Here is a 22,058-nt window from a genome sequence, read left to right on the forward strand (position 1 = left end):
ATATTGCCCTTTGTGTTTTGTACTGTATATATTGCAATGTGGGACGGGAGATGGGTTTTTATTTCTCAAGTGCCTAGATCAAGAGCTACCTTAAATGGGCACGGCTGTTCATTTGGAATGAACATGAACAGACGCCAAATACTCTGAATTTTTCCCCTCTGATATTTTGCCAAGCTTGTATCCAAGAACTATTACCATTGTAAGATAATCTTGCAAAGTGAAATGAAATATACTGTTTTGCTAAAGACTAGAAAATGTATACTTCACTTATTCCAAGATAAAGCAGAAGTCAGGAAAGTTTTACTGTTCTTGTTGTCTCCATCAAAACAGCTCTTACACTGACCTTCACTGGAAAATATTCAATGGTTCCAAAAAAATTTACTGCTGCAAAGAAGCTGCACAAAAATATTTAATTTGATTTCAACATTTATGTACCTTGTCTAAGGCAGATCAGCTTTAACAGTAGGTAGTTACTAGCAATAGAAAAAGTACCTTCTGTCTTTACTTACTCAATTTTATTGCAGTATGTATGTGCTGGGAGTGATAAAATTCCATTTAAAAAAAGATAAATGTTTTTAAGTACAGTCCTTCTATATACACCAAACATGTAGCAGTGCTGCCTCAACCCATGTACTTCTGAGCTCTTAAAATAGCCTTGTTTAAAATGATAATTCACTTACATTGGTCAAAAAGTGACAACCATTTTCCATGTGTATAGATGCCAATTTTAATATTGCTGATTACACCGTATTATATACACCATTTACATGGGCAGAAGCAGCTTTGTTTCTTGCATGGATATATAGAAAAATGAGAAACTAAGCATTAGTTGATTGATAAGGAGACTCTGTCGATTGTTTGGTGTTCCAATGCTGCATTGTAGGATTCAATCAGCAATTGCAGACAATTAATCTCTGATTTTATAAGAGGAAAATATAACATTTCAAAATACATCCCTGTAAATATGAGAGCGGTTTGTTGAATGCAAATTGCTTCACACAAGCTGTTTTAATACTTCAGGATAAAGCTGGTAATTAACATCTGTCTAAAGATAGCTGGTAAAGGCTCTTTTATTTTCCCCCCAGGAGCCTTTGTCTTAGACGAAGAGATTGTCCTTGGGCTGAAATTCTATGCCAAAAAGCAAATGATTTAAATTTTATTATTAATTCTATTTGGCAGCAATCATTGCTTACAGTAGACAACCCATGTTCATACAAACCTGTCCACTTAAGAGACAAAACAGCTGGGAAACTTATAACAGACTTTCATCTGCTATAATTTCTAATCTCCTACTGCTGCTTCTGTGGTAAATTGACAATGCATATTGCTGATTACCCTGGTTCTCTAGCCTTTCCAATAATCTTCCACAGATAGCAGTAGAACCCCCAAGTTCTTGACTTTTTGATGGACTACAGTACCAACGTAACACTGAAGAACAACTGTGTATAAATTGTCTCCATTTTTTCTTCAGATTAAAAGCATTTCTTTTGTAAAGTAAAACAATTGTTGAACCCTTAAGGCAAATTTTTCATGTGTAATTTTTTTACAGGAAAGGTTGCTTGAAAATACTAAGCATAATTTCAAATTTGCTGATCTTTACCTTGAAAACTGCAGGGGCAGCACAGAAATAATTAATGATTTAAATAAAGGCCACTGTGATATCTCAGTGGACTTGAATATTAAAATGATCATCAAATTAGTGATAAAACCTAATATCCAACAAACTTAATAGCATTTGTGGAAAATTTAAATCCTATTCTCACTGTACTCAATGATTTTTAGAAAAGGTAATAAATGCATTGATGAGGACAGTGTGATTGATGTGGTTCATGTGAACTTCAAAAGCAAGTTTGTCACAACTTGTAATTAAAACAGTCTAAGATGTTCACAAAACATGAAGGGTTCTAGTTACCTCATGCCTTGGTTATTTACATCCTGATTGAAAAATTAGTGACATATACAAGCACCAAATGGAATGAAGAAAATCCTAAGGCTGATCACTGGTATCAGAAGTCTTATTGTAAGAAATGACTGGAGGAATGAGTTTTCAGCTTTGAATGGAGGCTTTCAAGTGGCATTCTAGAGCTGGGTGGGGTAAAAGCTAATCCACAATAACATTTTAAATCAGAAACAGAATTGGACCCAGGTTTAATATCACAGTCATATGCCATGAAATGTGTTGTCTTTTCAGCAGCAGTACAATGCATTCAATAATGATAGAAAAAATGTGAATTACAGTAAATATATATATATATATATATATATATATATACAGTATAAATAAAAATCAAAAAAGGTAGTGAGGTAGTGTTGATGGGTTCAATGTCCATTCAGAAATCTGATGGCAGAGGAGAAGAAGCTGTTTCACCTTCTGTCCATCCTTCTTGATGATAGCATTGAGAACAAGGCATGACCTGAGTGACTGGGGTCCTTAGTGCTAGATGTCACCTTTTTGAGGATGTTCTGGATACTATGAAGGCTAGTGCCCATATTAGAGCTGACTAAATTTACAAGTCTGCCATTTATTTCAATCCTGTACGGTAGACCCCACCTTCCCCCCCCCCCCCCATACCAGACGGTGATGCAACCAGTTAGAATGCTCTCTATCGTACATCTGTAGAAATTTGCGAGTGTCTTCGATGACATACCAATTCTCCTCAAACTCCTAATGAAATGTCACGCCTTCATTGTAGCTGCATTGATGTATTGGGTCCAGGATAGACTGTCAGGCATATTGACATCCAGCAATTTGAAATTGCTCACTCATTCCACTTCTGATCACTCTATGAGGTTTGGATTGTGTTCCCTCATGTTACCCTTTCTGAAGTCCACAATCAGTTCTTTGGTCTTACTAATGTTGAGTGTAATGGTGTTGCTGCCACATCACTCAACTAGCTGCTATATCTCACTCCTGTATGCCCTTTGATAACCATCTGAATTCTGTTCAACAATAGTTGTGTCATCAGGAAATTTACAGATAACAGTTGAGCTGTGCTTCGTCTCACAGTTATGGGTATAGGACGAGTAGAGCAGTGGGCTAAGCACACATCCCTGAGGTGCACCAGTGTTGATTGTCATTGAGGTTGAGATGTTATTTTCGATCCGCACAGATTGTGATCTTCTGGTGAGGAAGTCGAGGATCCAATTACTGAGGAAGGTACAGAGGCCCAGGTTTTGGAGCTTTTCAATCAGAACTGTAGGAATGATGATGTAAAATGCTGAGGTGTAGTTAATAAACACCATCCTGACAAGATATTTGTATTGTTCAGATGATCCAGGGTTGCCAATGAGGTCACATCTGCTGTAGACCTATTGTGGCCATAGGCAAATTGCAGTGGGCCACCAGGCTCTTGCTGAGACAGGAGCTGATTCGAGCAATAACCAACTTCTCAAAGCACTTCTTTGCCATAGATGTGAGTGCTACTGGATGATAGAATTGAAAGAAATAGAGCAAAATATTACAAACATCTACTTTTGTTATTCATTCAGAGGTTTTTGCTTTGGACACCACAGTCTGATGTTCTAGGACTTGTAGCTAGTTCTTAATCAGACCAGGCTATTCCAAAGAAATGTCTCTATTTCTCAATCAGTTGCTCTCAATATCTACATGATTCTTTCAAACACCTGCTGTAACTTTGGTGTGAGATTGTTCGAACCTCCAGAGAATACTTTATTTTTACTGGGTTCCCTGCTAGTTGATTTGCAGCTGCTAATATAGATGAAATAGATGCAGTATTCAGAAATGCCTCCTCTTTGTTATTAAGATGCTGGTTATCATGGCTTTTCTGAGAAGAGAAAGCCCGGGAAGTCCCAGGAAAACAAGTGAAAACCAGGAAATCTGTTTCCACCTGCTTCTTCCTGAACTTTTCCCCTAAAGATAAAAGTCAGATGCAGTGGTATTTCAATGCAATATTTTGGACCATTCTCCACACAGTCAGCCTCAGGCAGGTTCAACATTTTCCTTTGCTTGCTGGTGTCTGAAGTCTGCTGTAGCTTAGTTATAGCATCACTTTAACAGACTATTACTTTAATATTATATCAATCTTGATTATTATATTTTATCTAACCTTCTGAAGTTTTTCTTGCAGCAACATTGACTATTGTATGTATCCATATGCATGCTTTGTATTCCATGCAAAAGCACATATTTGGAGGATTATAAAATGAACATACGGTATTGTATTAAAGCCCAGATAAAAATTTCATAACAAATCTGCAGTCAGATATAACTGCTAACTAGTGCAAATAGTAACAATGAAATGTCCATTGATTATATGTACCTTAACTTTGCGTTTTAAATGCTCAGTTTACTTGAAAGCAAAGGTGAATCAATAAATAATCTGAAATTTAATTAATAAAAATGGCTAGAATCTATGTTGCTATAAAGGAAGAACCGTTGCTTTGAGAAAACCCCGTAAAATTGGCATTAGAATAGAAAGCATTCGAGTATTTAAAATTCTGTTTAAACCATAATCTTTGACTTTTTGAAGAAGTAATTAAACATATTGATAAGGACCCTGCAGTTGATATGGTTCATACGAACTTCCAAGGCAAATTGGTTTGAGTTAGGAGACAGAAGGTGATGATGGACAGAAGCTCTTGTGATTGGAAGAGTGTGACCAGCAGCGTGTCACAGGTTTGGTGTTGGCATCCTTGCTTTTTGTTATTTATGTTAATGAATGTAGAAGATAAAATTAGTAAGCTTGCAGAGAACAAAAAAAAGATTGTGGTGTTGATTGTGTACGACAATAGTGAGTCCTTGGTGTTTTTTTCAAAGATCCCTGAAGGTGACAGCAGCAGTTGAGGAGACATACAGGTTGCCTGCCTCCTTTAAACAGGGCATAGAACGTCCAAGCAGAGAAATGTTAGTACAACTCTTTCCCAGTTCTTACACCTTGGTAATCATACAGGATATCTTCCAGTCCCTCTAGGGTCCAACTTGGATTGAGTCAATAGACAATAGTCAATAGGTGCAGGAGTAGGCTATTCGGCTCTTCGAGCCAGCACCACCATTCAATGTGATCATGGCTGATCATCCACAGTCAGTACCCCGTTCCTGCCTTCTCCCCATATCCTTTGACTCCACTATCTTTAAGAGCTCTATCTAACTCTTTCTTGAAAGCATCCAGAGAACTGGCCTCCACTGCCTTCTGAGGCAGAGCATTCCATTGATCCACAACTCTCTGGGTGAAAAAGTTTTTCCTGAACACTGTTCTAAATGGCCTACCCCTTATTCTTAAACTGTGGCCTTTAGTTCTGGACTCACCCATCAGCAGGAACATGCTTCCTGCCTCTAGCATGTCCAATCCCTTCATAATCTAATATATTTCAATCAGATCCCCTCTCATCCCTCTAAATTCCAGTGTATACAAGCCCAGGCGCTCCAATCTTTCAACATATGACAGTCCCGCCATACTGGGAATTAACCTTGTGAACCTACGCTGCACTCCCTCAATAGCAAGAATGTCTTTCATCAAATTTAGAGTCCAAAACTGAACACAATACTCCAGGTGTGGTCTCACCAGGGCCCTGTACAACTGCAGAAGGACTCTTTGCTCCTATACTCAACTCCCGTTGTTATGAAGGCCAACATGCCATTAGCTTTCTTCACTGCCTGCTGTACCTGCATGCTTACTTTAAGTGACTGATGAACAAGGACACCTAGATGTCATTGTACTTCCCCTTTTCCTAACTTGACACCATTCAGATAGTAATCTGCCCTCCTGTTCTTGCCACCAAGTGGATAACCTCACATTTATCCACATTAAATTGCATCTGCCATGCATCTGTCCACTCACCCAACCTGTCCAAGTCACCCTGCACTCTCTTAACATCCTCCTCATAATTCACACTGCCAACCAGCTTTGTGTCATCTGCAAATTAGCTAATGTTACTCCTTTCATCTAACTCATTAATGTATATTGTAAATAGCTGCAGTCCTGGCACCGAGCCTTGTGGTACCCCACTAGTCACTGCCTACCATTCTGAAAAGGACCTGTTAATCCCTACTCTTTGTTTCCTGTCTGCCAACCAATTTTCTATCCATGTCAGTACCCTACCCCCAATACCTTGTGCTCTAATTTTGCCCACTAATCTCCTATGTGGGACCTTATCAAAGGCTTTCTGAAAGTCCAGATACACTGCATCCACTGGCTCTCCTTTGTCCATTTTCATAGTTACATCCTCAAAAATTTCCAGAAGATTAGTCAGGCATGATTTCCCCTTCATAAATCTATGCTGACTCAGACCAATCCTGTTACTGCTATCCAAATGTTCCGCTATTTCATCTTTTATGATTGACTCCAGCATCTTTTCCACCACTGATGTCAGGCTTACTGGTCTATAATTCCCTGTTTTCTCTGTCCCTCCTTTCTTAAAAATTGGGATAACATTAGCTACCCTCCAATCCTCAGGAACTGATCCTGAATCTATAGAACCTTGGAAAATGATTACCAATGCATCCATGATTTCTAGAGCCACCTCCTTAAGTACCCTAGGATGCAGACCATTAGGACCTGGGGATTTATCAGCCTTCAGTCTACCCAACACCATTTTCTGCCTAAGGTGAATTTCCTTCAGTTCCTCCATTACCCTAGGTCCTCTAGCCACTATTATATCTGGGAGATTGTGGCTTTCCCTAGTGAAATAGTACCTGTTCAACTCGTCTGCCATTTCCTTGTTCCCCATAATAAATTCACCTGTTTCTGCCTTCACGGGCCCAACTTTGGTCTTAACTAACTTCTTCCTCTTCACATACCTAAAGTAGTTTTCACTATCCTCCTTTATACTCTTGGCTAGCTTACCCTAGTGTACTTCATCTTTTCTCCCCGTATTGCCTTCTTAGTTATCTTCTGTTGCTCTTCAAATGTTTCCCAATCCTCTGGCTTCCCGTTCATCTTTGATATGTTATACTTATACTCTTTTATTTTTATACTGTCCTTGCCTTCCCTTGCTAGCCACAGTCACCCCTACTCCCCTTAGAATCTTTCTTCCTCTTTGGAATGAACTGATCCTGCACCTTCTGTATTATTCTCAGAAATACCTGCCATTGTTGTTCCTCTGTCATCCCTGCTAGGGTATCCTTCCAATCAACTTTGGCTAGTTCCTCCCTCATGGCTCCATAGTCCCCTTTGTTCAACTGCAATACTGACACTTCTGATTCTGAGTTTAACAGGTCATGATGCATAAGTCCCCAGGAAATGTGGCCAAGAGTTACCCAATGTTACCCTCAGCTGGTGACCACCTTTGTGTGTGGGTGCATCAGGCTGCACATAGATCCAAGTTATGTGGATACCAAATATCAGCACATAACCTGTCACTGACACTGGTGTGGCAGAGGATAGGTGTGGCCCAGTTGCCATGCAACTTCTTAGTCAGCTTGTGATTGCTGCATCACCTATCCTTTGTGGAAGAGTCTTTCCAAGCAAGCACCTTTGACCACAAGACTGTAGGCAATAGTCAGCAGGACAGGGACTCTATAAAGACATGGGGCTCAATCTTAGTGGAGATGACCAGATCATCTGGCAGGATGCCTCATCACCATAGAAAGCACCAAGACCTCATTTTATTGGCAGAGAGAGAGGTCCTCAGTGAGATTCCTCCCCCCTGTACAAACAACATATTGTTCCAAACACATGCTGTTCTTGAGGTATCTTTGGACGGGAAGAGATTGTTACCCACTTCTTTGCAAACTGAGGATTTGCTAAGAGGCTGTGGAAAAGGCTACAAGTGTCCCTTTCTTTGTTCACCCCCAGTAGCTGCATAGCAGAGAACTCCCCGACCTGGCTGGTCCTGGGGGCACACAACGAAACAGACATCAAGTGCTGCTGGAAGGATGCCTTTTGGTCTGCCTGACATTTGTTGGTTGTTTCTCATTGCGAAGTGCCTGTAAGGGAATGGAATGCTGCCCTCTCACACAGTCCAGGCTGCAGGATTATGTGCTGGGGGATGTACTAAAGCTCTGTGGGGAAGGACCACGGTATGCAGTACAGTGCAAAAGTCTTAGCAAGGTATATATAGCTAGCAAGCCTAAGACTTTTTCACAGTACAGTATTTGTCAACATGGAGCAGAGAGCAAGTTTGTAAATTTGGCGGGAGCAAAGGATGTTGGGAATGGCAAGGGAGGAGCACCGCGGGAGGGGTGTGGAACAGGTGGCAGAGAAGGAGTGCCAGGAGCAGAGAGTAGCATGATGCAGACACACCCAGCCCTAAGAAACCAGACATGGTCACTTAATTCCAAACAATTAATTTATTCATCATTACAATCTTTCTGGTGCTTCCCGCTCCCTCCCCTCTCCCTTCCCTTTTCTCAACCATGATTCCCTTCTCTCTGTCCTCTGTCATTGAAGCTGTCATTAAGGAAGAAATAGCAAAACATTTAGAAAAGAGTGGGTCCATTAGACAGACACAGCATGGATTCAGAAAGGGCAGGTCCTGTTTGACAAACTTACTGCAGTTCTTTGAGGACATAATGAGTGCAGTGGATAGAGGGGAACAGGTGGATGTTGTATACTTGGATTTCCAGAAGGGATTCCATAAGGTGCCACACGAGACTTATAAATAAGATACTGATGCATGGAGTTGTAGGAAGTGTATTGGCATGGATGGTAGATTGGTTAACCAATAGAAGGCAGAGAGTTGGTACAAATGAGTGTTTCTCCAGTTGGCAGTTAGTGGTGAGTGGGGTGCCGCAGGGGTTGGTGCTGGGCCCACAGCTGTTTACCATTTACATTGATCATTTAGAAGAAGGGACTGAGTGTAGCGTAGCAAACTTTGCTGATGACACTAAACTGAGTGGAAAAGGAAATTGTACAGAGGATGTGAAGAGTCTACAGAGGGATATAGATAGGTTAAGTGAGTGGGCCAAGCTCTGGCAGATGGAATACAATGTTGGCAAATGCAAGATCATCCACTTTGGAAGGAATAATGGAAGAGAAGATTATTATCTAAATTGTGAAAGATTGCAGCGTGCAATCTTGGGAGTGCTTGTTCATGAATAGCAAAAAGTTGGCTTGCAGGTACAACAGGTTATTAAGAAGGCAAACGGAATGTTGGCCTTCATTGCTAGAGGGATTGAATTCCAGAGCAGGGAGGTCATACTGCAACTATACAGGGTACTGATGAAGCCGCACCTGGAATACTGTGAGCATGTTCTGGTCTCCATACTTGAGGAAGGATATACTGGCTTTGGAGGTAGTGCAGAGAAGGTTCACCAGATTGATTCCAGGGATGAAGGGGTTAACTTATGAGGAGAAATTGATTCACCTGGGACTATACTCTCTGGAGTTCAGGAGAATGCGAGGGGATCTTATAGAAACATACAACATTTTGAAAAGGATAGATAAGATAGAAGTAAGAAAGTTGCTCCATTGGTAGGTGAGACTAGAACTAGGGGACATTGCCTCAAGATTCAAGGGAGAAGATTTAGGATGGAGATGAGGAGAAACTGTTTTTCCCAGAGAGTGGTGAATTTGTGGAATTCTCTGCCCAGGGAAGCAGTTGAGGCTTCCTCACTAAATATATTTAAAAAACAGTTAGACATGTTTTTATATAGTAGGGGAATTAAGGGTTATGGGGAAAATGCAGATAGATGGAGCTGAGTTTAAGGACAGATCAACCATGATCTTATTGAATGGCAGGGCAGGCTCGATGGGCTGGATGGCCTACTCCTTCTCCTGTTTCTTATGTTCCCATTCTTAGTCCACAAAAGAAACCTATAGCAGAGTCAGGTTTATTATTACTCACATATATCAGGAAATTTGTTAGTTTTTGTGGCAGCAACATTGCATAAAATTACTACAGTTCTGTTCAAAAGTCCTAGGCGCCTTAGCTCTAGGTATGTGCCTATAACTTTTGCACAGTACTGTAGGTTCTATTTGTTACCACATATTAAGGAGCTAAATCTGGCAAGAAAGCCTCTCAAACAATGATTGATAGGGTGTATCTGACCAGTGGGTCACATAAGCGCATTGGGTCCTTTGTTTGACTCCTATAACAGAGCCAGCCTCTGGTCCAATTCTGACACTCCATGTCAATAATATACAGAACAAAGTTTATGGAAATCTATGTTTGAAAATCAATAACACAAAATCCTAACTGAGCCAATGTTGAAGCTTTATTCATGTTGAAAATTTGTACATGCTCTATTTCTGAATGTATAGAAATGTACTTTTCCATAATCTCTAGCTAGACTATACTTATCCAACTAATATTGCGTTCAGTTCTGGTTGCCTCATTATAGGAAGGATCTGGAAGCTTCCATGACAATGCAGGGGAGATTTACCAGGATGCTGCCTGGATGAGAAAGCATCTTCAGAGGAAAGTTTGAGCAAGTTACTTTGGAGCAAAGGAGGATGAGAGACATTCATATAGGTATATAAGATGATAAGGTAGAGTTGATAGCCAACACTTTTTTCCCAGAGTATGAAGGGACATACTTTGAAAGTGATTGGAAGAAAGGAGGATATCAGGGTAGGTTTTCGACACAGAGTGGAAAGTGCATGGAACACACTGTGAGAGCTAGTGGTAGAGGCAGACATGTTAGAGATGTTTAAGAGTCTCTTAGATTGGCACATGGATGAAAGAAAATCAGAGAGCTATGATGGAGAGAAGGAATAGATTGATCTTGGTGTAGGTTGAAAGATCAGCACACATGAGCTGAAGGGCTATATACCGTAATGTACACTTACGTTAGTTGTTTTTTTTGGTAGAGAAGCCACAGCCACTCAAAAATATGCTATGACTGATCAATGAGCTCTGTTCTCCCTTTGTTCCTCTTTTAAGGATGTATATTACTGTGGTTCCTCAAATATTGCTTACCATTATGAATAAAGTTCTTTGAAAGTCATCATCTTTGAAATTGAGACAATCTGTTTTGTTATTCTGAATACATTTCGAAAGGTCAGCATTAACACTAAATTCCTCTAATGCCAACATTTGTAACAAATATGGAGATTTTCCAGTTAGGTAAATAGTCCGAATCCATTATGTGTTTCAAAGCAGTTTAGTTCAGCAACTGAATTCATTTTAGAGGAGATCGCATCAACTATGTTTTTCAGATAAAATATGATAATTGTAAAATGCCCACACCTGAATAACTTGAAGATCTGTAGGATAACAATTGTAGAAGAGGACCGTATTGATTTTCTGGTTTTGTAACAGGAAACTGCTGTTGGATACATTAGTGGGCATTTTCAGAACTGACTGCAGATTGCTCATAGACATTCCCTGTTCCACAGATATAAACCAGCTGAGAGAATGTTTGCTTTGCCCTGCTATTTTCAGACTTGTATTTAATGCATGCCTCACTTAATGCAGTAATGGTAAAACTCCAGGATTAGTGTAGCTGGCTACCTAGGATGGGGACTGGATCGTAGGGGTGGGAGATAAAAACGTGGCTTTGATCATTGATAAGCAACAGTTCCCAGAGGGACTTCAGAGACACCATGTCCTCCTTGGCTTGCTGAATGGGTAATGTATTCTTTGGCTGAGAGTTTCAGTCTGTCATCAGAAAGATGTGAAATTTTGCAGGAAGATCTTCAGCTGCATGCTTGGTGAAAATTACTATATGTTGAAACAGGCATCTGCAGCAGATCTCAGCCATATTTGTCAATTTACTGCAATTCGGAGGCGTCACCCAGTCCCTTCATTAATGTTTATCTACAATGGTTTAACTGAGAAACAGATAGCATCTCAGACACTGGCACTGGAAACTGCTGTCATCATTGGTGCCATTGATTGGACAAAAATTGATTGGACTCAGGGCTTATGCAGGCAACACAGACCTTATCATCAATAGGGAGGGTTTCCTTTTTCTAAATCTACAACTGGTTGTGTATCATGAGAGGAATTTTTGTTTGTGGCAGATCCCAAATTTCCTGACAACTCCTCTCAATCCTTCACCTGAAGTGAGTCTGCAATTCAAGATATTCTACGGTCAATAATTCCCTAAGGGTCCCGGGCTCCACTCTTCTTCTGTGACTGCAGATAGTCATTTGCACTTTGACCTCACCAATTTAGTACAATGATACCAAGATATTTGTGGAACATACTGATGGCCTCTTCAAGATGGTATTGCTGTTCTATTGCGTTCCAGGGCTGTACTGCATGTTGCCCAACTTTGCAAATCCCAGGCAGCAGACGGTGAGGAAACTATGTGTGATGGCAGAGTGCAATGAAGATATTTGGACTCTACAATAGAATATAGATAGGTTGAGTGGGTGGGCAAAAATGTTATGCACTTCAGCAGGACATGCCAGAAGGCAGTTCAATTCTGCTGGGTTTTCGAGACAAAAAAAATTCTATGTAGCAATCAGTATCCATTCTTAACACCTTCCTCTGGTTAAAATTGGCCTCTCCTTTTATAAACAGAATAATAAATGTTATATGCAATAAGTGCAGCTAACCAGCTAGATATCTGGAGATCGCAAAATGAGCAAGAAAATCCTTGAAAAAGCTCCTTTTGTATGGCATTCATCCACCACTCTTCAGGGAATACAAGTCAACAACAGAATAGAAACTGAATACTTCCTTCAAGGTGAACTCACAAAGAACAAACTGTAAAATGCTGTTGAGAATACATAGGACGAATGTTGCTGGCAATACTCAAAAGCTGACTTGGCTAACTGATCCCATTACACATGGAGAAACTTCTCTCAGGGGTTACCAGAAAAGATGAACCTTGCTTAGAGATTATTTATTTTACCTTATTAACTGATATGGTGTGGAATAGTTCTCTCCATTGAGGGCATTTATAGCAGCAGGTGAAGAAGGAAGGCCTGGAAGATCATCGGGGACACCAGTCACCCCAACTGTAAACCGTTTCAGCTACTTCAACCTGACAGCATTAAAGCCAGGACCAACAGGCTACGGGACAGCTTCTTTCTACAAGCCATTAGATGTTTAAATTCACATGTCTGTACATTGCAACAGAGTCATAACAAAAAGATTTTTATTCCCTCAACTTGTGGGACGGATGGAAGATTTAAATAAATTCTATTGACTGGGGTTTTCCAGCCCTTCGAGAGATGCTGCCCCAGCAACTCCTGACAAACTGGATTGACCCTAACCTAATCAAGGGACAGTTTTCAATGACTAATTAACCTATCCAGTATGTCTTTGGACAGTGCGAGAAAACTGGAGCACCCCGGGAAAACCCATGCATTCCACAGGGAGGAGAGACTCCTTACAGATGCCACCGGAATTAAACTCTGAACTCTGGAATTCCTCAGCCTGTAATAGGGTTACACTAACTCTTATACTACTGTCTACTCTATGTTGAGTTGTAGGATTAATATCACCAATTCAGGACTGCATACTTGTTTCTCAGTTTGCAAACCACCTGAGTTAATGGTGTGTACGCGTCTGTATTGTCCTGTTTTTTTGTTTATAATCAGTGCAATAACTTACTTTTATTACAAATAACAGTTGTTCAATTGAAGCAAACTATAAGACTATAAGACCATAAGACATGGGAGCAGAATTTGACCATTGAGTCTGCTCTGCCATTCCATCATGGCTGATTTATTATTCCCATTCTCTTACCTTCTCCCCATAACCTTTGACACCATTACTGATCAAGAACTTGTCAGCCTGTGCTTTAAATGCACCCAATGACTTGCCCTCCACAGCTGCCTGTGGCAGTGAATTCCACAGATTCACCAGTCTCTAGCAAAAGAAATTCCCCCATATTTCTGTTCTTAAGGGGTCATCCCACTGTTCTGAATCTGGGCACTCTGGTCCTAGACTCCCCCATTATACGAAGCATCCTCTCCACATCCACTCTCTCTGGGCCTTTTGATTTTCAATAGGTTTCAGTGAGATCCCCTCTCATTCGAAGTACAGGTCTAGAGCCATCAAATTCTCCTCATTCATTAACTCTGTCATTCCCAGCATCATTCTCATGAATCTCCTGTGGACCCTCTCCAACGCCGGCATATCTTTTCTTAGATAAGGGCCCCAAAGCTGCTCACAATACTCCAAGTGTTGCCTGACAATGCCTTATAAAGCCTCAGCATTAAATCTTTTGCTTCTACACTCTAGTTAATGTGAACATTGCATTTGCCTTCCTTACAAATCATCTCAACCTGCAAATTAACCTTTAGGGAATACTGCATGAGGACTCCCAAGTTCCTTTACACCTCTGATTTTTGAATTTCCCCCAGGTTAGAAAAAAGTCCATGCCTTTATTCCTTCTACCAAAGTGCATGGTATTATTATGGTATTTTTCATGCTTACACAGTGGTTGATGATGAACATCTAGTTGGAATGAGCTGCAATCCATTCTGCAATAAATGGATGTCTATGCTGAATTCTAATAAACCATGAAGAATTTCAGTGTGAATATAACATGACATTAGAATTTGTCAGTATAACGATTGAAAGTTCTGCCTTGGAGACTGCTTTGCTGCAAAGCTGTCTGACATCTAAAGAGTTATTCAGTTAATAAGGCTATGTATTTGACACATCTGCCATTGCTCTTTGATAGCTCAGCTGAGGCAGTGTTTGTTGTTTTCTGTGGTGAAATTCATTGTTTGCAATAGCAATTGAGTATAATTACTGTAAGTTACAGTAAGAAATATATAAGGGCAAATCCTGTATAGTAAGGGTCCTTAATAATGGATGCCACTTTACTGAGACTGTCGTTTGAATATTTCTTTGATGGTGGGGAGGCTTGTACCCTTGATGGAGCTAGCTGAGTCTTCAGCTTTTTTCAATCCTGTGCATTGGAGCCTCCTCCGTACCAAGTGACGATGCAACCAGTCAGAATGCTCCGCGAGATACTTCTGCAGAAATCTGTTAGAGTATCTGGTGAATTACCACATCTTCTCAAATTCCGAGTATCGCCTGTGCTCTGCCTTTCTCATGATTGCATCAATAAGTTAGGCCCAGGATGGATGCTCGGAGATGCTGACATTCAGGAACTTGATGACCCCCTCAGTGAAGACTGATGTGTGTTTGCCTGTCTTCCCCTTCCTGAAGACCACTATCAATTCCTTGGACTTGCTGACATTGAGTGCAATATTGTTGTTTTGACACCACTCAACTAGCCAATCTATCTCATCTTGCTGGAGGGAGGGGTTTGTACACATTGACTGCTGCAGCTGACTGGTAGAGAGATCTCCCACCATATTTATTTAAAGAAGGTGCTATTAACATTCTGCCACCACTTTTATTCCGATATAGCCCTTGCTGTGGCCCATGAACCAAATAGCTCGCACCCCTGATGCTCTGGATGTGATGGTGCAACTTGAAGGGACAGAACTCTTCAATGTTCACTTTTACAACCATCTGCTACCTGCACCACTGCTTGTGTAGATAAAGTGGGTTAGCCACACCAATATGATAAGCAGGTACCTCGGTAATATCGACAGATGACTGGCCAACAACTTTATGTCTTATTTCTTGGGTCTATAAAACTGTTTGATAGGTTGATATTTTTGCGTGTGTTCATGATTTGTACTGAATTAAGTAAGAACAAAGGGAAATGGGTCACCTTGGACTTTGTGGTTTTTATCTATTCATGATCATCTGTGAGATGCAGATGGCACAAGGAAGCCAGCCCTTGATGATCATCACCAATTCTCACTGAGGATGCTGGGAAAGCATCTTCCTGGCCTACTTGTCTGCTTGTGGAGTAAGAACTATGACAAAATGTTATTTGACAACTTTATTATTGCAAATCTTCTCCGAGGATCATCACCATGTCTTTGTGGGGAAGGTTTCAGCTAAAGAGTGATCCAACCAAGATATCAACAGTGGAGCTGGTGGAAGATGATGACATACCACAATGGCAGTGAAGACGAAGGAAAGCTGCAGCAGGAAAGGGTCCTCAATCGTCTTGCATTCCATGCCATTGAACCCTGACCCCAATCTGTCAAGGACCATGTGGTGGCAGTTCATACATCAACCTCCCCACTCTAAACAAAGTCACACACAAGCATTCTCCTTTAGGGGATAATCATACACATCTTGTACTGATATTATGAATCAAGTTCTCCTCCAACTCAATTCCCAGTAAATCTGCAGGTTGTTAAGATATCTTTAGCCATGTAAGTCTTTCTCTGTTTTTCAGAATGGTTAGCTTGTGCAGTGTTCACATTATATATTCTGGTGCATACAAACATCCGAATATGACAGTAAACATGTGAATTGAACCTTGCACAACCATTGAGCTCATTATTGTGTATCTGAATCTGTGCACAGAGCGACACTCTTGAATGTTACAGGTAATGCAAAACTTGTTATAATTTGATTATTTTGTGATTAAAATTTCCCATAGCGCATTCTAAAAATCTTGTATTGCATGGCCATGAGATTTATAGGGGTTTTTTAGGATTCTGGTGTTGTGAATGATATTTACTGACTGGTTAACTAGTTTTGACAGCTTTATTCCAATTGCTTTATTGGAGCATAAAATGTTGAACTTCAAATACAAGTGTTCTAAATCCTTATCACTATAAAACATTTATAGTTAAACATTCATGTCTATTGACGTCTTTGTGAGTAACGTTGTTAAATCAACTGAATGCCGTTGAATTTCTGTGTCAAAGCCAATTGTTGGATGAAATTTACATTTCCTGCACTGTTTATTCTGATTAATAGTTTGTACAAGTATGTATTACACTCCTTCATTCAACATGTGTTTAAATATCAAAATTAATTGTTACTTATAGAATGAAGCAACTAAGTTTACTTCTCTGCCCACTTATTTAACTTAAATCTTTTCATTGCAAAATAGAGAATACGCAGAAATGATTTGACAAGTCCATTAAGGATGATAGACAGGATCAACTATGAATAAAACTAATAAAGCAAGAGGAATTATATCAAAGAAACTTGATGTTAATCGCTAATCGATGCCTTGAAATGGACTCTGAAGTAATTATGTTTAAAGAGGAGTAAAGTCCAGGAAGGGGTGATTTTTCTTTACACCTGTCCAAAGGACTTGACATTGGTCTGTTATTTTTGTTAAATGTCAGAATCTGAACAGTGTAGAGACCCATCGGATCCGATCTCATTTGAACATTGGCTTTTATATAAGCTAAATAATGAGAAAATTCCTCGAAATGCATGCATTGTCTGAACTATTGGGTACCTGAGAGCCATTCACGAGTTCGATTCTTGGAAAACCAATCTGTGATCATATGTTATTTTCCATATTGATGCCCAGGCTGTACAGGAGCTCCAACTGAAATTAGAGATGTTAGTGCAAACAGTATGGAATGGTCCCTTCTCAGAAAACATAAAGAACAAACTGATGTTCTTAGTTTGTTTGTAATATCTTCCAATATTTTGTCCATATTTTATTTTCATATATAAAATTATTAGAATAAAAAGCTGATACATTTATATTGTGAGAATGGCCTTTAGTTTATTTTGACTTCTGCTTCTGTTCTCACAACAGGGAGTTGTCTTGAAATTTAAAAAATAGGATTCTCCAAAAAAGATGTTTATGCATTCATCTGAAATGTGTCACTCTCTACTTAAATGGAAATTGTTCTGCTGAAATGGCAAAGATTTGTTACAATACTAGCCTTGAATCCTTTCAGAAAATTTATCCATTGAATATTGTATTTTGGAATTTGTACCAACTTATCTGTGTTGTTATGTAACTTAGCTTATTTGATTTTTTAAAAATATTTAGTACTCTTTTATTCATGTACGCTTACCTTGGGTTCATTGAATGGGAACAGTTCCAGCTAAAATAGTGCAATGTTTACTCACTTTTACTATTATAAAAACATTGGATAATGTGGTCTACCAAAATACCCTTTGGAGTTTGAACAGGACTTTATTCACTTTCTAATGATGTGAGGGATAAGATGGCCCATTAAAAATCATAATTATAGCAAGGCACATTTTTAAAAAAAAATTAAATAGAAGATAATATGAATGACCCAAGAAAAATCATAAATTGTAAGAAGACACAGGTTCAAAAAGCATCCCGAGTAGAACATGATGATTGGAAAACAACATCAATTCTGACATTTTTCAAATAGTAAAAATAATAGAGATAATATTTTAATTATTCTTGAAATTATTTCTTTCCTCTGATGCTGCCTGACCTGTTGAGTGATTGCAACATTTTCTGTTTCTATTTTAGTTGCAATTCTTTTGATTTTCATTTAATTTCTAATCCAGTTTTACGTCTTCTCCATCTGTCTGTCGGCTGGATATTGAAGCAGAGAAAATTAATTACCTATGTGTAGATGATAGAAGGCTGAAATAAAAATGGAAAATTCTGAAAACTCAAACATCTTTCCAGACATATTTTCCCATCTATCAATTATTGGTTCTGTTCCTGTCCCAACTTGATCTGATTATTTATTTTGCTCCGGTTTTGTTTCTTGTTGATTTATTTCACATTTCTTCTTTGTGTTTTTAACTCTTTCTAGTTATGCTTTCACTTACTGCTCATGTAATTAGTGTGCATACTATGTCAGGATTGAACCCAATTCTCAGGAGTTTTCAAAGTTGATTATAAAAGTATATATATGTCACCATATACTACCCTGAGGTTTACTGTCTTATTTTCCTTTACCCCAGACTGCTGAGCTCTCACACTGATGTTCAAATACTTGGGACAACTTTTCAGTGCTCTATGCTTGTGGTAAACTATGTATACCTGTCTGAACACGCCCCTCTGCTGACTGTTCCTGTGGCTCCTCCCACAGACCCCTGTATAAAGGCGAATGGAGGCTCTGCTCCTCCCTCAGTCACCAGGATGTCGTGGTCCCTTTTGCTGCTAATAAAAGCCTATCATTCACCTCCCATCTCCGAGAGTTATTGATGGTGCATCAATGCTGAATCAAACTGTGATACTGAGATGCTGAACTATAAACCTTTAACAAAGTCAATCATTCACCGACTTACTTGCTGTGTGGCAGCAGCTTCACTTGTGACTTCTTTCTCAGTGTCCTGCATTTAAGGTGATTATGACTCTGATACCTTCCCTCTTATTGGTCTTCTGTTTTTATCATTTGTTCTCTCAAATGTTTCCACTGTCAGTGAACTACAAAAGTTTCCACACAGTGGGATAGATTTTCTAATCAGCCGTAACTCATTGCTTTCAACAGTAGATTAGATTGAAACAATCTGAACTCCAGTGTCCTGGAAGCATGTCCAAGAGTACGCAAACTGTTAAGTCAACATTATAGGTAGCAAATGCAAAGAGGGAGAGAGTGTAAATATTTCACATTAACTCAAACTGAAATGTTTGCCCTAACTTCCATATCTCCACAGTGGACTTCCTACTATGTATTTTCACCATTTTCAACTTTTATTTGCATCATCTGCACTGCTTTGCTTGCTCTCCAAATAAGTCTGATTTTTTTATACTTTAATAAAAACAATTCTTGTTAATATTTTGAAAAGCACAGTTTATTTGTGCTGGCAGGTGACTAATTTACAACTGGGATCTGTAAAAGATCATGAAATGCTGTTTTGATTATTTATAATTAAAATGTATTAAGCTTTTAAAACTGTGTTGATTTTTAAACTAGTTTTAAACGAGCTAAAATATGTTGGAATGCCAAGATCAATATGTTAATAACAGTACTTTGCTGAATTAGCACATAGATTTTAACCCCTTCATCTTAACCTCATCAAGAGAGCATTTTGATTTATCTGCTAATGAGTTAATTGTGCTTAAATCTGCCAACTGAACTCATACATTGACTCTCTAAATTGATTTTACTTGCATTTACAGCAGCAGCTTCAAGATTTACATGAAAATTTGAGGGCATAAACTTCTTTAGTTATCAAAGCCTGTTTGCATGGTCATGAATTAATAATATTAACCTTGGGTTCATAGTTATACTCAAACTTAGATATTAAGAATGCAGATGATTAGTACAAGTAATTGATAAAAAGAGTAGAAACAAGGAAGCTTATGAGGAAAAATACACCAATGAGTGTTGGGTGGCCAAGTAAAATAAACAATGCAAATAATATTTCAGAGAATGGTTACTTCATCTAGCAAGGGTGGAATGTAAATGGTATAAATTCTGTAGCAGAGCTCAGGACAAGGATTTTCAATCTATTCAACAGAATGGCTAATGCTGTTAACATCAGCTATCTACGTTATGCAATTACTGTGGTTTTTCCTTTGTCTGCCCATTATTGCACAAACATGGCTTTTGTGCGTGATGGCGCCATATTGATGAGGGTGTTGGCACGTGCAGGTGAAAGCCTGCAGGAATGACGTAGAGTGGTCAGATTATAAAGGAAATTAGCGTACAACACGAAAAACATCCGCCATGATTCCAATGTCATCAGTTGTCATGCACATAAGATCAACAACAGTCAGTGTCAGTGCCTAAACTAACATCTGGCATAACTTTGTCCACTGAATGTTCACAGGAGGAATCCCTTTCCAGTGCCAGTAAAAGGCTTATAATTCCTCCAGTGTAAATTCTTGTTTTTACTCTGAAACATTCAGTGTTTGGTACCTGCTGAGCCTGATTCAAGTTGCAGAACCTGCAAAGGACCACAAATTAGTGACAGAACATTTTGGAGTGTTAACGCTGCAAAATTCAGTTACAGTCATAAATTTCAGAACCTTTGAATACATTTGAAGTGTATTTAACATGTCAGTAATCTTAGAGTAATATTGTAAATATTTTATTTGATTAAGCATTCTTTGTTTGTTTACATAGTTCATTATGGTTATGTGTATGAAGTACATGAATGACACTCATCATTACACCACCACGTCATATGTGAGCGCGTGAGGAACTAAGTAGACACAATATTTTGGGCTCCCATGATTTTCATTCGATTACTTTTGTTTTGGAATTTACAAGGAATAACAATGGTGACAAGGAAGCTTTAAAACAAACCTGAGATGACTACCTACCTGCTGAAGTACAGCACATATTTCCTTCTGATGGGGAGAGAGACATTGATGCGCCATCAATAACTCACTCGGAGACGTAAAGGCGAACTATCGGCTTTTATTGACTGGAAGAAGGAACAAGCAGTGGTTGACCACCATACTACATCCTGGAGACTGAGAGGCCGGGCTCAGGCCTCAATTGCCTTTATACAGGGGTCTGTGGGAGGAGCCACAGGAGCAGTCAGCAGGGGGCGTGTCCAGACAGGTATATGTAGTTCACCACATTCACCCCCCCCCCTTTGTTTTAAAAAGAGTCCCCATGTGGCGAACTTTCTTACAGGTTAAGTCTATTAGGTGGTTGAATCTGACGCTGCGATCTACGTAGCACTGGCTGTGATTGCACAGATACTGGTGGTAGTGATTGCACCGGAGACGGAGGTTGTGCTGGTTCCAGCCTAACTGGAGGTGTCAGCCCACTAGGCGTCAATGATCCCTCACGCATGTGCGAGGCGCCTGGTATATACATGTACGAAACGCCCGGTATATGAGTGTCGTGAGGAGTCTGTGTAGGGCTCGGTGTGCATGGTGTCACCTCGGGTACAGGGTTCATAGCTACCAGGGAGTGTTCGGGGTAGTGGTCTGCTGTTCCTGCGGGCGCCAAATCGCGGACAACAAAGTGGGGGTGAATGTGGTGAACTACATATACCTGTCTGGACACGCCCCCTGCTGACTGCTCCTGTGGCTCCTCCCACAGACCCCAGTATAAAGGCGGTTGAGGCCTGAGCCCGGCCTCTCAGTCTCCAGGATGTAGTATGGTGGTCAACCACTGCTTGTTCCTTCTTCCAGTCAATAAAATTGATGCACCATCAATAACTCACTCTGAGGCGTAAAGGCGAGATATTGGCTTTTATTGACTGGAAGAAGGAACAAGCAGTCTAGTTGCTCTGGCTGGTGGCATAGTGGCATCAGTGAAGGACTTTGGAGTGAAGGCACATGAGTTCGAATCCAGCCAACTTCCTTGCACACTTTCCATCTGTGCTGGGTTGAGTGCTGAGCTAGCAACTCGGCCTCATAAAAATAAGAAAGCCTGCTAAAAAAAAACACCGTCATGACGATGTCCCGATGACTCCATTCAGAGTTAAGGGCTTTCTTCTTCTTCTTGAGTCTAGTTAGGGTGCAAAACATTTCAGCCAGTAATGAGAGAGAGTTTATCCTCATTCCT

At 39.8% G+C, this 22,058-nt stretch overlaps 1 protein-coding gene across 8 annotated transcripts in view; it reads left to right on the forward strand.

Moving 5' to 3' along the window:
- pde4d (phosphodiesterase 4D, cAMP-specific) overlaps window positions 1-22,058 on the forward strand; it is a 669,903-nt gene that overhangs the window by 295,629 nt on the left and 352,216 nt on the right. The window contains exon 1 of one of the 8 annotated variants that reach the window (XM_059989362.1): window positions 18,892-18,929. The exons of the other annotated variants lie outside the window; for them this stretch is intronic. The gene's annotated coding sequence lies outside the window, so the exon portion shown is untranslated. Of the gene's footprint in view, window positions 1-18,891; window positions 18,930-22,058 lie in introns of those variants that run through there. 8 annotated transcript variants of the gene reach the window in all.

The sequence above is a fragment of the Hypanus sabinus genome, chromosome 14 (genome assembly GCF_030144855.1).
Source record: "Hypanus sabinus isolate sHypSab1 chromosome 14, sHypSab1.hap1, whole genome shotgun sequence".
Lineage (NCBI taxonomy): Eukaryota > Metazoa > Chordata > Chondrichthyes > Myliobatiformes > Dasyatidae > Hypanus > Hypanus sabinus.